At 31.8% G+C, this 13,190-nt stretch overlaps 2 protein-coding genes across 2 annotated transcripts in view; both read left to right on the top strand.

Annotated features, from left to right (window-relative positions):
* LOC147066446 (uncharacterized) overlaps window positions 1-13,190 on the top strand; it is a 594,497-nt gene that overhangs the window by 443,841 nt on the left and 137,466 nt on the right. The gene's annotated exons all lie outside the window — the stretch shown is intronic.
* The window catches only part of LOC147066447 (uncharacterized), a 1,147,709-nt gene that overhangs the window by 1,006,088 nt on the left and 128,431 nt on the right, over window positions 1-13,190 (top strand). The window lies entirely within an intron of this gene.

Raw genomic sequence — 13,190 nt, 5'->3', positions numbered from 1 at the left:
TTTCATGCGAACAATACGCGCATGCACACCTACCTATCCCGCGTTACATAAATCAGCAGGCACTAACTATTCACAGGTAAACAATTTCAGGTAAATGCGTTTTTGTACTCGGTAAATTGGTCCATTTTTCAATCACCCCAAGAGTTAGAATAAAAAATCTTTTTTACAATGCTAACTAAAATCATTAAATTGTCCCAAACATATTAAATTCATATATCAAATATCTGATATAAACGCTACTATTATTATCACATAAGTATTTTATAGGTATAACTAGGGATTCCAATCCCGGGATCCCGGGATCCCGAGCTATTTTCAATACCTATAGATCCCGGGATTGATAAACATAATCCAGAAACTTTCGAGATTGATTTTTTTATCAATTTTTATGGAAAATAAAATAAAAACGAAAATATAACAGAAAAAATAAGTTCTAATAAAAAATAACTACATTAGAAATAAACTGAGTTTGAATGAAGTTTGATTTATACCCATGTGTAAGTTGCCGATTCATTTTATTTTTTCACATAAATTAATAAAAATGAGAAATATTGGAAAAAAACAATGCTTCGCACTTTTAACAAAGTAATTCCACCATGATCTCATACGTTTTACGGCAGTTTCATATTTGGCTGACTAATTAGATTTATGAAGCGGAAAGGCCATAAGTACACCATGATTATTTGCTTTACTATTTTAAATCTCGCTAATCCATTCATTAAGTCTTTACTGTCAGAAACAGCAATCTCATATTAAATTCACGTTATTATTTATATAACAATATTATTTACTCCATTAAACTTATGTATTTCCAAGATTGAACGTAGATATTATACAATATTAACAATAAATGTCTTAAATAGTATAAATTATACTAGATTTATTTTTGACCGATTTTATCGATGTTATTTGTAAATATAAACATTTTATATTAACAATGGAAAAAAATAGCACTCCCGGGATCGTCAAATTGTAATCCCGAAATCCCGGGATCAGAATTTTGACTCGGGATTGGATACCCTAGATATGACTTGATACGAGCTAAACTACTAAAAATATATAATATTATAATATGATTGAATTTATAATTTACTTATCTACCCTTTTTCTTCTGTCTTCCTCTTGTATTTCGTTGGTTTTTATTACATATTATCGATATGTATTTTATTTTAATATTTGCCAGGTAGGTAAGTTTTACATTAAAATTAATATATTTCCGCGTAGTTTAAGTACTAAAAATAATTAAATATTTAAAATTATTATTTATTACACCTGTCAAGTTATTACATATTTAATAATATACCTATTTATAAAAAAATCTAAAAATAAGATATTTTTTTACTTATTAGTAGAGATAATAAAAAAGTAATGTTTGAATGACTGTCTTGAATTATAAAAAGAATGTTAGATATCCTGATTCTGCATTAAGGTAGCAAAAGTATTGTAGGTACCTACCTACAGATTACCAAACACACAAATATTATAAACTATTAATTTAGCATGTTGGTGAACAATATAAAGATCAGTTATTTATAATACATTGTATTTCAGTATTATATACCCACAGTAGATTCCAACTTGAATCGCTGTTATATTATTTTCAAGTTAATCCTATAAAAAATCGCTGTGAAAAATAAAGTTTTTAATAACTTGAAGTATTTATTGTAGTATAAATACGTCATTCATATTTTGTTACGAACATTTCACATCAATTAACACCGTCTTGTGGCTTCCTTTAAAACCTCTACCGAATCAAAAAATAAAAAAAACACTATTTTTTTTTTATAATATTCATAACAAAATTATTTTTCATTCAGTTTTCGTAGAGCGAGTGTTTAAATGGTATCAAAGGGCGGTTGTTTCTAGACTATCTGGAAGAGAATGTACCCTCTTCAGTTCGGTGACAGGCGAAAACAATTGGTGACATGTTTCAAAGGTGGCTGATATTACCTACCCGCATGCTCCTGCAATTCAAGACACCTTCCGTTAAAAAAAACACGTGTGAATCGAACGAATTATAAATTCCCAAATTCAATCTGGGTTAATGTTAACATTGTTAACAACTGAATGACAACACTCACCTGTTTTTTAGTTATTTTTATTTTTATTCAAAGAACTAGGTGGATTTAAATTGAATACAGCGCTAACAGTAGGATGTGGAAAGTATAATATGCAATAGCACTATGATTTACAAACTTTTTCGGTTTACGACCCCTTTTAATTGATATAATATGTAGTTTATTCATTTTTAGGCGTACCTTCTATCTATCTTACCGGCTACATGTAAATTGTACCTACGTACCGTGATTTTCCACATTTTCACCGTATGCTAACTTACCGGAAATATTCAGATATGAAATTGATTGTAATATTATAAAGCCACATATTTCCATAAAACAACTCACGATGAGCTGTGATACGACCAACCCCATACGTACAAATTTCCGGGCACGAATTACCCTAGAATGGTGTAATGCTTTGATAATTATTTTTCGATGGATAGTAACCGGTGGTGTAGCGGAACCAGAGTGTTCGATCATAAGAAAATCATAATATGGGCGTATACAGAATAGAGATTGTATTATCAGATTTATGTTTTTACAAGAAATGGATGTTTTTTATCATTATTGTTATTATTATTAATAATAATAACCATGTCCTTGGTTTTTCATACAAAGTGGTTGTTAGTAATTTAAACAATCACAAACATCAAGGCTTTGAGAAAATCACATAAATATATTGTGTCCTTCCTGGGATCGAACTCAGAGCTCCCGAATGGAATGCCAGCGCATTACGCACTGCACCACGAGAGCCGCCGAGAAATGGATGTTAGCTATTTGACAAACTATTAGATTCATACTCTGGTTCCAAACACTCATTGAAAAAAAAACTATAGGTCTGTAATAAAGAAAGATGATTGTTGCTAAGATGCATATCAATGGCATGCTTTCATGTTTCAATTTCATGCCATTAGACAAAGATTAAAAGCGTAACATGTGCACATTATTAATGAATCTGCCACCTCTCCGTCGCCAATGTGACAATCGTCCAGATGTCCAGTGACTAAAGAATAGCATCGCAAAGTTTGTGGTCTCACCCAATTGTTTAATATTAAATGTATTGTTTTGAATTTTTACTTGATTAATAAAATATTATAATATCCTCTGTATTTTCATAAAAGTATACCTACCAAGAATTCACAGTAAACACCACATAAAAACAATTTTTAGGTATTCATTATTTGTGGTTGGGGACATTGATATTATGTTTAATGCTCGGTATTATAAAACATAATAATTATCTGATAAAATAGTTATAATCGTTGAGTAACGAATCATCTCAATACTAATTTATAAAGCTATATATTTTTAATAGCACTCCACGATGGCATGTTAAAAAAAACCATCAACAGATCGCCGGACATGAAAGAAATTTATGATTTTATTGTGATTTAAAATTTTCAATGCACAATGCAAGTGTGAAATGCGAGCCGTCAGATAGAAGCTCCGCGGGCTAACATATGTAAATTCGTGAAGATGTTGCCAGTAGGTAGTAATATTATTACCACACATGAACAGAGGGAAAACACCAGGGGTTACTAACAAGCGAGAAAATATTTTGTTAGTATGTCAGTGGTGCTGCCAACACCGACAAATCTACATACTGAGGTGACAAGACAAAAGCCGTTGTCTTGGCAACACTTTCGAAACCAGCTGGTGTCCAATAAATTACATTTTTTTTTTACTAATTTGATCGAAACTTACTATTAAAATTTAGTACTGTAATAAGGGGCGATACTAAAAAAATAGTACAATAACAATATTTTAAACCTCAACACATTTTAGTATAATGAATAGCAAATCTTATAATAATAGTGAAGCTCGTTTAGATATAAATAAAAAGGATTTTGAATTAACTATTATATATTTCGTGAATGGAGATTTTTTAAAATTAAATTAAAAGTTGCATTAAAACATACAACGTTTTTAAATAAAATTCAAGAGAACTTATCAAATCACTTAGAATTATTTGTTCTAAATATATAGAATTACGTTTGTTGGGGATTGGGTTGTATGATCGGAGTATTGAAATAAAGTATAAACGATTACATCTGAGTGTTGAAGACATTTTGATTCCTTTTGTAGCTGTAACGCCCGACTGTGTCGCTGGCTTTGGTGATATAAGATCGCTGTTAGCGTGAGCGGTTCCTTTTTTCTCTATAAACAAAGTAAAAAATGGCACCTTTTAACATTTCTGAGTCTGATACTTCCTGCAAAACACGTTGTTTTTAATTCTTATTATATTTTGATCTTATATAAGACATTTTCAGAAAATTCACGCTTTGGTGCACTAATTCTTGTATAATTTTTACATATTTAATTTTTTTAAATAAATTTATTATTTGTACACACGTACGGTTAGATAGGTTTAACGCCTTATTTGTTATAGTATGGGTGCTACGTCATATGGTGGTCATTAAGCGACTGACGACATTCGTGCCCTCATTTTCGTAACATACTCTACCCCCTCTTCTGTATCATAAATTGTTATCTACACAACGCCACCTCAATAATTGCAATATCTTGAATAGTTTTAAAATTATCACTTTTTAATTTTTTTTCATTCGCCGATCATAACATGTTGAATGTTGTAGAAAAAGAAAGAATGTTTTAATATTATTGATGTTTAACGATGTACAGTCCTACAAACTTATCTAAAGAACGGTCAAAAATGGAACTACGATCTACGATATGGACGCCATTCGAATGTCAGATTCTGTCGAGTTGCGAGTCTTGATTGGGTAGTTTTCGACAGTGGCTCTCCCATTCATTCTTTAGATTAGTTTGTAGGTTTGTAATCAAAAGGAATAAGTGAAACAGTGACTCATTTGTTTTAAAAACAAATGAGTCACTATTTCACCATCAACTGATGCAGTAAACTGCATTACCGCTCGAGCTTTCATTTATATTTTCGCCAATTGATGTCACTACAGACACATCAAACATATCGCATGGATACCATAATCCACCAAATTATGACGCTGCATTTACGTAAGTAGGTAGGTATTAAAATTGTCCTAATTAGACGTATCTACATGATGGATTATATTATATTTAAATAATTAAATTAATTGCTATGAAGAATGAAGGTATCTAATAAGATATTGTGACTCTTTTATCGGCGGCTCTGCGTGGGTTTCTTTTAGAATAATTTACTATCGAAATCGGCGTGTTGAATTTGGTAGGCGTGGATCATCTTTATTGAATAACAAACATGGCGTTTTGATTTGGGTGATATTCCTTTGTACTCGGCGTATTCATGAGAGTTTTACTTGCGACAATGTCACGGCGACGACTGTCAAAAGGGTAAATGCATTTTTATAGAGTGACAAAAAACACATAACAATCAGTCGATTTATTCAAACGATTTGAGTATTATACACCGCACCTGAATAGATGGAGTTAATTTTGTGGTAATTGTTAAAATTAATATATAAAAAAATCATGAATAGAGTAAGAATTATTAAATTTTATAAAGATGACCCAAACCTAATATTACCTACTTAATACGCATGATAAAGGTTTATGGTTGAAATACCTATGTGTATACCTACTATAGATATGCAAATGCCAATGTTCGTTTAGTAAACTTTTAGGGAATTACCTAGTAAGTACAAGTATATTATATTTTGTAAAGCCATTGCAGAAAATCGTCTTTTTTTATAAACGAATTCAATATATTATGCACAGATGGTGAACTAAATTGTAAAGCGACTGTATCTGTAACCAAAGGTTTGATTCCGGTTGTCCTACGATGGCCCAATGCGTAAGAAGCAGGCCTTTCATATAAGGGTTTTGGGTTCGATTTCCAGTACGGTCACAATAGGTATATAGGTATATGTGATTTTTGCAATAACAGAATGTTTCAGTGATTGTTTGACTGCTACTATTACACTACAGTTATAGTAGGTACCTACCTAATTTAATGAACTATCGTAGTATAACAATGATAAAAAATCCTACTTGTTGCTTTTTTGATGACGTTTTGAATCCAGTGGAAGGACAAAATGAGTTGTGGGAATGACCAACGAAAAAAAAACTTTATATAACATGATAATTTACATACGTTTTACTATATATATGGACATGATTTTATACAACTATAGTCAGTTCACCATGCGATGTTGTATCGGAAATAGATGGCCGTATAGTATTGATATCAAATTCATGTTTAAACACAACAGATAAAAAATACTTAATAAAAACAATTGGAATACAAAAGAAAGATTTAAGAAAATATGTCGGTAAGTAAATTAAAAATACAATCATACGTATCGTATAATTTATATAAAAGTCTGAGTTATAAAACAGCGCTCTTATCGGATATTTCTATCAATTTATTCTTGTTGATTCTAATAAAATTAGATCATTACTATCAGCAATGCTCCACAGACAACTTGTATTTTTTTTTATCTCAATGCTATTAGACAAGGCCATCTCTTTCCGGTAAAACAGCTTACAATGAACTGTGCTACAGTGGAATGTAATACGTACAATTCACATTTACTCATAAAAACTCAGTTAAAAATAAAATCATTGAATTAAAACCTAAAATAAAGAATGCAGTAGCATTTTATAATCTATAATGTACGTATGCAAGCTTTTTTTGACTTTATGAATATTTAATACAACGTCATTGCGAATTCAAGGACTTAACCCTAGAATTACTACACGTAAACATCGTTTAGGTTACCCCAAGGAACGATTCAACCCCACCCCCTGAATCAGGAGCCCCTCGAGACCCCCAGATCCCCCTACCCGTCCCCGGGGAGCGAAAAATCAACAATAATGAATGCACAATAGGGCGCAACGAGTAGTCGTAAACGAATTTTGGTTTTGATATTCAATTATATCCGTAAATATGTTCGGTGCGCTCAATAAAATGCTTAGTGTAATCAAACACAATATCATAACTCAATATTTGAGGGCACATTCACGGGGAAAAAGAAACCTGCGTGTTTATTCATGATACGCCACTGCGTTTATATAACACTTTTTTTCAAATTATGTTGAAGAAAACTCACTTTTCTATGAAGATAGTGATTTTTATTGCTATCCGAGAATTTTTCGTCTACAATTCTTTGCAGTATTCAAGTATTATGAGGTAAGCATTGTAGACTAGAGATGGGAAAACTGGTCGATTTTGAAGACTAAGTATACTTACTACCAGTATAAAAATACTTAGTATATAAACTTGTTCCAAAATACTTACTATTATTTGGAATACTATATAGATCGTTTGGCGTGCGTATGCGACAAAAGTTTCATACTCAACTGAAACTAAAACCAACTCCATATTATTAGTATTTTAAAATACGTATCGGCTCAGGGAACTCAGACTATGTATCGGCTTCAATATAATCGCTAAAAATACGCTGAGCTTCGCTTGTCGAAAAGTCCCATTTATTATAAAATTTTAAATTTATGAGTTGTTTTTCTGTTAGGTTATAATATTATTGTTAACAAAAATGAATAACAGTATTTTTTTTTATATTTAAACATGTTTTGAGCGGTATATAACAAGCCTAAGTCTGTGCGTCATCTCACCACTGTGCTGCGACACAAAATTTATGACCTCTTATTATTCATACATTCGAACGCAATAGACTAATAAATTAAAATATACCTATATTCAAGTGCTATTTCGTTCGTGTGAATTTAATGTCAATAGTGTTGAAAGTCTACCAACTGGCGAGTGCACGGAACAGCGACTCGCGATGATATCATCACAAGTTTTTTGGAATAAGTTTATTGGGCCACAAATACTTAGTACGGGTAGTTTCATCCGAAACTTGAGTACACAAACTGGTGACAGTATTTCCAACTCACCTCTATTGTAGACACGAAGGTTTGTGGCTAAGAAGAATTAATATCGTAGAATAACTAACTACTGTGGACGAATAACTGTGGTCCAATATTGTTGTAAGCGATGAAACTAATATTTAAACATTGTACAGTTATACATTATGGGGCAGGCATTGTAGATACGAAGGTTTGTGGCTAGGAAGAATTAGAATTTTACTTGAGGTTGTATGGATACTATCCGTGGCTTTATTCAACTGACTTTCTCTTAGGCATGCATACATACTGCAGTCTGCAATTTAGAAGAGATCTTTATTTAACTACGTATTTTTTTCGACTTATACGAGGTATAAATGAGAACTCTGCCATTCTGGGCAGTGTTGACCCGTGTATCACTGATAGCTATCTTAGAAATAGAGAACATTAGTTGTTATTCTCCCAAGGTGGAGAACCAACCTGCTACTGGTAATGCCAAATGGGAGGGCGATAACTATGTTCAACGAAATTGCTTCGGGTGTTGATATATTCCACCTACGTGAGAATGAGTATAGATGGACGTTGTTTTATAAATTCTTAAAATAGGGTCTGCTTAACTAATCCGGTGTACTTCCTTGTACCTATCTAATTTATATTTTTTGTATGTAACACATTTCTACTGTTTAATAACTTACTATCTATCTCTATACTGATCTATCTCTTTTTTATGTAATATTGTTTTTTTATTTTTTTGTTTCTAAATGTCATGCTGTCAACGTCTTAAACTTATAATTTGAAATGTCCACAATATGTTAAAAATAAATAAATTGAAATTGAAATTCTATGGACGAAGAACTGTGGTCCGATAATTGTTATTGTAAGCGACGAAACCAACACTTAAACATAGTACAGTGTATATAAAAGCAAATTGACGATATATCTGAATAATAAAACTCTGATAGAATTAAAAAAGCAGATAGGTACGTCGAAAGAATCACAAAATAGCCAAAAGAAGTTCGAGTTTTGTGCAACTTATTATATTATATTATGTTTCTGTGATTACAAATATAACAGCGTTGATTGAACTCGATTATTTTCTTATTTAAATACTATTACATAATAATTAATATATTTATGGTTGCATATTATTTCATTATTTGCCTATTTTTAGGCTTATCTCTCGTTAAATTTAGCTGAAAGAAGGCATCCTCGTAAACATCTCACAAACGACTTATATGAGTGTATCTACATACATAACTAATTATTAATTTAAGACGTTTAAAATAAAAATACAAAATAAATTATAATGTAATACACAAAATAAACAACGATTTAAAATTTAAAAACTACAGGACACATTACTAAAAAAAATAATCTACGTCTCTAAAAACTATACCCACATTTAAATAAGACGTGTGCACATAGCAAATTTGGTTTTAAGGTATTGTTCTCTTATTTTATTAACATTATACTCCACCGCCTAAATATTGCCATGCCTATAAATAGTTTTCATAATATATTATGTAGTTGGACAATAAATTTAACCTTTATATATTAGATAGCGATGGATTTTCTTTCACGTATTCTTCTATATTGTCCAGTTAATAGTTGTTCAGTGCAAAATTGAAATGCAAAAGCACACCATTGATATAAACTTTTGCAGCAACCATCAAATGTGTTATTTCCTTAGACGTGTTATTTCTGTACTTTACTCGCTAAATTTGCTTGTATAATAATATCTCAAATAAAGTCGTCCAGTTTGCGGTGCCGAATTGTTATTAACCAATGACATTATTAATGGAAAATGCACTCAATACAGTAGCTAGCAAGTAAATTCGTGCATAGCGACATTCGCACATGCATAGGTAGACGTCACGCAATTTCCATTATGCGATATCACGCATCGGGAACTTATAGCAATATCACCTTTATTGTAATGGCGTTAGAACAGTGTTTCTGGTATCAAACCTCATTTGAGCGAACCTGTTCGAATCGAACCATTCGGTTGACCCGACAAAAAGCATCGGGAATTTACAGCAATATCACCTTTATTGTAATGGCGTCAGATCAGATTATGCCAATCGGCAGACCCGACAAAAACTGAGTGTCATTTTTTTTCCAGATGCTTCGTCCATATCAATGTCATTGTTATTAAACCATCTGTAGCATGCTACAAAATAATTGCCAGCTGGTGAAGGTAAAACTTGGAGCGAATGTTTAGAATATCTTTATTTTTCTCTTGATACTTTCTACTAATATACAATGGTATTCCGAATGTTCATAGCTATGACATTTGAAAAATGTTATAGTATTAACCCATCGGCATGAGTGTATACGAAATAGGAAAAGGGAAGACGAAAGCTCTCACACTTCATTAATTTACTCAACCGAATCAAACAATCATTTATTAAGAGAGAAAATAAATAGAGGGCCAAATACTGAGAGGCGTTTTTGTACGGAGAAAGATTTGCTCGGAAAGTTTTCCCCTAATATTATATTTGTCGGTTCATATGATGCATCGGAGAAATCAATTTAATTGAATACAAAAATATGTTTGAAATACTGATGGTGCGAATTAATTTGTTTGTACAGTGTATTTTGTAGTTAATAATGCAGTTTTATTAAAAAGTTTTTGCTTTATTTATTGTTTTAACGTACCTAGTACCTAACTAAAAAAAATGTGAAATGCGTTGTAATTGAGTTACATCATTAAAGTATTTTGAAAATATTTTTAAAAATTGACTGCTTTACTATATTATGAAGACGGTACATCAGTGAAACGGCAAATAATTTTCAACTATGTGTGCGACGAAATTTTGGACTCGCTGGCAATCGGAGAGCGAACGTCGAGCTGTGGACACGTCAATTTGTTTCGTGATGGCGACGGGGGTATCAATTCTTAAATCGTGTAAAGATGACTAAAAAACGTTACCCATTCCCTTGAAAAAGAAAACATGTCAATGGATATATTATTATTATTACTAATAGAGCAATAAACAGAATATTAAATAGACGCATGTTCGATTTATATGACAAATTATATTTCGTTCGGGACTCGCCATTTGCACAATCCGCGCATCGCCTAGCCACGATCTTTTTAGACCATGCCTCAACTGAGGTATAGCCTTAAGATATACCTACTATGGTGATGCATTAATGTGATGTATATTTTTGTGCATTAGCGTATTATTTTGATTTGATATACTAAAGTATTAAGGCTATACCTCAGTTGAAGCATGGTCTAAAAATATCGTGACTAGGCGAAGCGCGGATTGTGCAAATGACGCGTGCCGAACGAAATATAACGTCTTATAAATCCAACATGCGTCCATTTAATGTTCTGTTTATTGTTCTATTAGTAACAATAATAATATATTCATTGACATGTTTTCTTTTTCAAGTAAATGGGTAACGTTTTTTGGTCATCTTTACACGATTTAAGAATTAATACCCCCGTCGCCATCACGAAACAAATTGACGTGTTCACAGCTCGACGTTCGCTCTCCGATTGCCAGCGAGTCCAAAATTTCTTCGCACCTATAGTTGAAAATTATTTGCCGTTTCACTGAAGTACCGTATTAAGCTCATACGAAGTTCTTAAACTTACCGCAATATTACAAATATAGAAACGTCAAACATATCAACATAACCTAAAATTTTATTAGTCATGTGATTGCGATTGCAGTAAAACAAATAATGTCACTACTAGCTGCTACTAGCCACTCAATATTTAACAACTCGCTGGAACTATAAATTATGGTGATGGTCGTGACGTAATTATATTTCAAAACAGGCGGAAATTTCATCATAATTCTCAATATATAAAATTGACGTACCTACCTATTCTATCTCGCTCTAAAAGTTAACACAGCCAAGAGAAGGGCTGTTAAAAGATAGCAGTTTTTGACAGTTCAGTCTGCCAACTTATTGTAATAAATAACTGCCTGAATACATAATTCATACCTATATGTGATATATTTATCAAAATTACCCAATTTTGGATGTTAAGTGATATGTTAGAATAGCCTCGCCAAAGTTATTATCAGTGGCGAAAATAGTCTCTATTGGAGAGAAGTAGGCTATAGGTAACACAAAAAAGTGTGAATTTTGTTATACCTACCAGTAGTTTAATTACAATAAATAATTAGATACTGAATTGCTGTTAGCATGGAAAGGCTGCAATAATTGAGAATTCACTGCCTAATTTCACGTAAATATTAGTTTTTCCTCCGCTCATTACATTTTCGTTGTTAATTCATATGTAGCAGTCCGAGGCTCGGTGGATGAGATGCTGTGCGGAGTAATATGGAGACAAAGAGCTGACTGACATGAATATTACTGATCGGATTGAGATTACGATTGATACTAAAACCAACTCATCAACTATGACTCGCTATTTATGTAAATAAGTACATGAATATTCGGTAAATTGCAAGAGTCATTGTTGATATAGTTTGCAATTGGAAAATCTGCTGGCCTCTGCATTATTGCAACTTCGAGCATTTCGATGACCAAGCCCGAGGGAGTCAAACCCCATCGAAGAATGAACATGCTATACCTAGATGGGAAGATTATGCGATAGTTAAATGACTTGCTGATTCTTAGAGGTCGTTGACCACTACATACTTAATATATTACCTACTTACTCTAAAATAATGTAAACATTTTTTATATACAGCGCATTACATAATTATGTATCTAATATTTATTGAAGTCGAATGTTGGGTGTAGTTGGTATATAAAATAATCAACGTCAGTTTTTTTTGCTATTGTGTAGAAATCCAGAGTATATAAGTTACTGGCAATGTGTTAATGTTATTATTTATAGCTAGAAAGTAAATTATAATATAAAAATATTTATCATCACACAAAGGATACAAATAAAAATAAGAAGAGTGTGAACTTAATCGATTAGTTGGATAGATCGAAACAGAACATCATTAATAATTTTGCACGATAAATAATATACATTGCTCGAGGGTACGGTGTTGCTAAGCAATGGTTATTAAACTAATTGATAGCCGTTCTTTGTAAATTGTATCAAAATAAGGGCATTGTTTAAAAAATAATAATATTTTTTCGTTATTATTATACTTGTCAAAAAACTGCTAGCATAAATAAATAGTTACCTATAGTTGAATCAATTCCACTTATCATACATTTATTAATCAGACAATTGTTATTATTTCAAAAAATGTAAATTACTTTTTTCGTCTAGTATACTCGTATTATTATTTACATACAAAGCGGTTATGGGCTAAACAAGTCGCTCGGCAAATGGATATCCGTTAGACAAACGAAGCCCTTAGAACCAAAACACCTATCTTTATTTTTAGAAATTTTGAGTTAGGT

The sequence above is a fragment of the Rhyacophila brunnea genome, unplaced genomic scaffold (genome assembly GCF_057557595.1).
Source record: "Rhyacophila brunnea isolate RB1 unplaced genomic scaffold, BYU_Rbru_1.0 scaffold_5, whole genome shotgun sequence".
NCBI lineage: Eukaryota > Metazoa > Arthropoda > Insecta > Trichoptera > Rhyacophilidae > Rhyacophila > Rhyacophila brunnea.
The sequence above is the reverse complement of the archived record's forward strand: the minus strand, read 5'-3'. Positions and strand labels throughout refer to the sequence as shown.